The sequence below is a fragment of the Peromyscus maniculatus genome, chromosome 1, assembly GCF_049852395.1.
Source record: "Peromyscus maniculatus bairdii isolate BWxNUB_F1_BW_parent chromosome 1, HU_Pman_BW_mat_3.1, whole genome shotgun sequence".
Lineage (NCBI taxonomy): Eukaryota > Metazoa > Chordata > Mammalia > Rodentia > Cricetidae > Peromyscus > Peromyscus maniculatus.
In genome coordinates, this window is record NC_134852.1 from 34093032 (window position 1) to 34098583 (window position 5552).

The 5552-nt window shown below is 47.6% G+C and overlaps 1 pseudogene; it reads right to left on the reverse strand.

Annotated features, from left to right (window-relative positions):
• Positions 1–4340: 4340 nt before the first annotated feature.
• LOC102927245 (large ribosomal subunit protein eL37-like) lies at positions 4341–4940 on the reverse strand (annotated as a pseudogene).
• Between the last annotated feature and the right edge of the window lie 612 nt (positions 4941–5552).

Genomic DNA, 5552 nt, shown 5'->3' on the forward strand with positions numbered 1-5552 from the left:
TCAGTCTGCCAAGTGCTGGGATTACAGGTGTGTGCCACTACTCCTGGCTCTTGACTTTGAAAAAAATACTTTGTGTATTTGAGTATTTTCCCGCCTTATGTTTGTGCACTGTACCGTGTTTATGTTTCTGTCCTTGGAGATCAGAAGAGAGTGTTGGATCCCTTGAAACTGGAGTTACAGTGTCCGTGAGCCATGTGAGAGGAACAGCAAACAGCTTTGGAACTCATAGAGGTCAGCATAAGAGGTCACGAGAGTCTTGGAGAGGCAGAGCCCGAGGACTGTGTGTGTCCCGAGGACCTCCTGCTGTTATTGAGCACAACTCTGCTTATCACCCTCACGGTCATCACGTCCCTCATCATCTATGGGTTGTGTGAACACTCTCAGGGGGTTTCAAGCCCCTCATGGGGCAGTGTTACTGGTACTTACAATAACAGCGATTGACTTTATCCAAGCATTGCTGCTGGAGCAGATTAATGACCACCCTTAGGAAGAATTTGGACTTGTAGAATTGTTAGTAAGGTTAGGTTAAGGTGTTTTTATTAATGATTTTGAGGTAGAAAATCTTGGGGAATGATTTAAAGTTTAGAAAGGCACACTTCTGTTAGTTAAGCAAGGCACTCGCTGAGGTCAGGGAATAAAAACAACGGCAGCCCGGCTGTTGCTGCCTTTCTGGCTAGGATAGGTTAGTGATCAAAGGTGTTGATTAGTTCCTTGTACTCATTTCTGCTCCCAGCTTTCTGGTATGATTTAATAAAAAACTGTTCATGAGTGGGTATGCACCCTAAGAATTTAAAGTAGAAATGACTGGTTTTCATATATAAAAGTCTAGATTTAGCCGGGCGGTGGTGGCGCACACCTTTAATCCCAGCACTCGGGAGGCAGAGGCAGGCAGATCTCTGTGAGTTCGAGGCCAGCCTGGGCTACCAAGTGAGTTCCAGGAAAGGCGCAAAGCTACACAGAGAAACCCTGTCTCGAAAAACCAACCAACCAACCAACCAAACAAAGTCTAGATTTGTGATTCTTTTAAGGTATTTATTTATTTATTTATTTATTTATTTATTTATTTATTTATTTATTTATTTATATATATAAAATTACCCATTGAGATAAATAATAAAATGGTTGATCCTTTCTTTGTAGCCCTAAAATGCAGCCTACCACTAAAAGAACTGGCTGAGAAAAAGCCATTGCTTGCTTATACTCTGTTAATCTATAACAAGTTGCTTAGCTATGAATGTATATGGATCTTTGGAAATCATTTGTTTTTTACATGTAATACTTAGAAGGTTTACTCACATAAGGGAAATGAGAAACATGCTGTTTTTTACTTGTATTCATTGTAATTCTTCACTTGAAAAATAGAATGCAACCACAATGTAATTTTTATACTGCTTGAAAGATATCGCTGGGTTATATAAGCTGTAATGGAAAAAAAAAAAGAGAGAGATATGAGAGACCCTGACATTCTGGAGATGCGTGCTTTGCGTGCGTGCGTGCGTGCGTGCGTGCGTGTATGTGTGTTCTCATTTTTCACCTGCCCCAGAGAATTAAGTTTTACTCTCTCAGAGAAACAGTCTATTGTGTGAGCAGTCGCTGACTCCACACCTCCTCTGGCACTGCTGAGAGCTTTCATCAGCAGCCTTACAGGTAATTTTTAGCCATTGTATGGTGGATGGTAATGAAACCTAGGTCCTCTGCAAGAGCAGCCAGAGCTCTTAATCACTGAGCCATCTCTCCAGCCCCTGATTTCATCTCTCTTTTTTTCTTTTTTAACAAGTGTTTGCATTTCACATAGCAGTTAAGATTAAACTATTTCCCAATGTTTGTATTACTGTGTAATTTTTACATAACTCTAACAAAAGTGGTTATGAAAAAACTATTATTTTGGATTAGATGGACTTTGCTTTAGAACTTTCAGTGTATGCTTGCATTTAGATTTTTTAAAAAAGCAGATGCAGATGGACACTGTTCTAACAACACCTTTGGGTGTTTTCATTGCCTGGTGGAATCTGCAGCTCCTGAATGAACTGGGCATGCTCAGGAACAAGTGTGATTGGCACAGATCTGGGCTTACTTTTACCTATTCACCTGAGCCCAGCTGTCCCATCTGTCAGAAGACAGGAACTGGCTTATGCTAAAGAAGGAAGAACAGAGAGGGCTGGCATTCTCCCCAGAGTCACACAGCACGGACACTGCCCAGAGAAGGACAGGAAGGTAGGGTTTCTCTCAAAAGTGCCATTGGTGTCTAGAAACTTCTCAGGCTGGAACGAAGCAGTTCCTGGAACTGGTCAGGGCCATGAAGGATGGAGTGGATCGGTGGGATAACTGTGGTACCCTGTAGGAGGAGTTGGCACAGATGATCATGGCTGCTCACCCCGGGCAGCACCCAGAGATGGCCTCCTGGCATATGTCTCCCAAACTCGAGGGCCTACTCAGCCCTAGGGATAGAGGATGTGAGATTGTGGGCTACCAGGTCTGCTTTCCTGGCAGGGTTCCTGCAACCTTCTCACTTGGCAACATGAGTTTCGCTATGGCTACCCAGCACAGCCAATGAATTACAGACGCGCCTTGTCTTACAATGGGGCAACCAATGGTCCATAATCTTGTTGAGGTGAAAGGTGTAGGGACGGTTGGACACACTGATGGTTTTTGCATCACGGGGCCCTGCAGTGTCATGATTGTGTAGCTGATGGAAGCCGTGGCCGGCTCACCCAGGGTTGAGAGAGAGCATTGCATATCACTGGTAAGTACATGAGCACAGTTAAAAACTCCAAAGCCAGGGAGTGGAAGATGGCTCAGCAGTTAAAAGCCCTGTCTACTCTTGCAGAGGATCCTGGTTCGATTCCCAGCACCCACATAGTGGCTCACAACCATTTGTGACTCCAATTCTAGGGGCTAAGTTTTCCTCTTCTGGCCTCTGTGGGCACCACACATACACTGGTGCAGACATAGATGCAGACAAAACATCCTCAAACTGCCCAGGTCCCCCACCCTGCTCCCAACTCCCCCACCCTGCCCCCAGCTCCCCCACCCTGCCCCTAGCTCCCCCACCCTTTCCCCAGCTCCCCCACCCTCTCCCCAGCGCCCCACCCTGTCCCCAGCTCTCTGGTCTTGCCCTCTCTCTCTCTCTCTCTCTCTCTCTCTCTCTCTCTCTCTCTCTCTCTCAGCTTGCTGTCTTTAGGTTCCCAAGTCTCTGTGGCACCAGGTGCTTACTGAGCACCTACAAAAACACCAGGTCACATGCTTCCCAACGCTCGTTCCCATCTCATGATACACCTGTACCTTTAGCATCCCTAAGTTTTCTGGATGAGAAAATTTAAGGCTCAAAGCTGAGTAGGCACTTGCCTGGGGCTTTTCAGCAACACAAAACAAGCAACCAAACTGTGATGTGGACTGGGGTTTGTCAGACTTAAAAGCCAGTGCTTTGCTATGACTTAGGAGCACTTCTTAGAGGGGCCTCTTGGACCCACACAGGGGAGGCAGGGAGGAATTCACCAGTGGAAGAAAAGCTGAGAGGCCGAATCTGGGGAGCTGCTGTTGGTCTCAGGGAGTCATTTCTCATTCCCATTAGCAGTATTCGTTCTGCAGGTCAGAAGTCTGTTACTTTTCCTTCTTGAGATAGGGTCTCATTAGCCCAGGCTGCCCCCCAGGACTATGTAGCCACCATAACTGGGTCATGTCTTGCTGGAGATCAAACCCAGGACTTCGTGTGTGCTAGGCAATCACACGCTGTCAGCGGAGTCACATCCCCAGCTCAAGGTATCTGTGTTTTGTCACTAGCCCTGTCTCTTTGTTCCTTATCCACCCATGGGGGCCCTAGAACTCTCTCCCCTCACTCTCACCATCCTCTGTCTGTCTGTCTGTCTGTCTGCCTCACATTCTCCATTATCAGGCTCTGCCTGAGTTTGACACCCGACTGTATTTCTAGACCCAGTGGGCCCAGAGGCAAGCTGCCAGCCACGTTGTGCCTCCCTCACTGTGTCACCGACAGAATGGGGAGGACAGCAGCACTTTAGGTATTTTTCCTCACCGAAAAGATCAGTTCTTTGAGAAATTTATACCGTGCGTTTTAATCACATTCACACCCTCCAGCCAGCTCCTCCTAGAGTCTCACCCCTCTCGAACCACTCAAGTTTGTGCCCTCTTTTTGCTTTTTTTCTTTTTCTTTTTGGTTTTTCAAGACAGGGTTTCTCTGTGTAGCTTTGGACCCTGTCCTAGAACTCACTCTAGCCCAGGCTGGCCTCGAACTCACAGAGATCCACCTGCCTCTGCCTCTCCAGTGCTGGGATTAAAGGCGTGTGCTACCACCGCCAGGCTCCCTCTTTTTGCGTTTTTTTTTTTTTTTTCTGCTTTTGAAACCAGAACATTTATTTTATGACTGACTGAAATTCCTCAAGATGAACTGGATGCTGCAACAGCTGCCCTCTTGAGTTTCAGTGTTGTCCCTTCACGGAATCCATGTCTGAATCTTCGATAGACAATTTTCAGGTGCCCCATCCGCCCAGTCCCAGTAGTGTTTCGTCTCTTAGCCTTGGGTAGTCACACTTGCCACAGGTCGACTTCTGAAGGTGGTAGGCCTTAGAGCCACAGCGGCGGCACAGCGTGTGCGTCTTCTTGCAACGCTTTCCAAAGGATGACGTTCCTTTCGTCATCTTGCTTCTGCCGCGGAGGCCAAAGAGTCTCTTTTTGCTTTTTAAAGAACCTTTCAAGTTCAGTTTGGGCAGCAACACTAGACCGTCAGAGGACTAAGTGGATTATTCCACGCAAAGGATTCGATGCCTTTCCAACATGCTCCCTGAATGAGGACCTGAGCTCCCCGGCAAGAGCAAGGTCGTGGGTTCATAAAAGTCCATGGTGGCGTCCTGCCAAGCTCATGAGTGTGTGGAGGTCCAGGTGTACTCTGTTGGTCCTCCCCGATGGGGTCAGAGGAGTCTGTGTGTGCCAGTTTCTAGAAGCTTTGACCTTTAGACTCAGACGTAGCACTGTCTCTAGCTGTTTTAACCGCCTCAACCCAAACCAGGACTATCGGTAAAGGAGGTTTGCTTACCTCTGCAAGCTCTTGACTGCTCACTTAAAACAGAGAGAGAGGCAAGAGTGGGAACACATTCACCTTACAAGGGGGAGTCAGGGCCTGAGTCCTGCTGAGATGGCCAGGATGCAGGCTTATCATGAGAAGGAGACAGACCCCTTCCTGCCAGTAACCAGTTACTCTAGAAATATCTCAGTTCCTTGAGGTTGGAGGATTGAGAGAAGAAAGGTGGGGGGTGCTTGGGGGAGAGGATGGAGAGAAAAAGGGAAACAGAGCATCATGCCCCAAGGGGCAGAAAAAGGTACTCAGACAGTGAAGGACACAGGCCGAACAAGACAGGGAGAGAGTGACCACCTCGGTCAGAGAGACCCAGGAGTCCTTGGAGACATGCCTCCTACCAGCTGTGTCCCTGTGTTACCAGGCCCCTGCTTTACTGCCTTCTCTACCTGCTCTGCATCCACCTCTGGGTCTCATGAGTCACAGCTCGCACCGTCTCTGTTTCTCTCATCTGTGTCGATGGTTG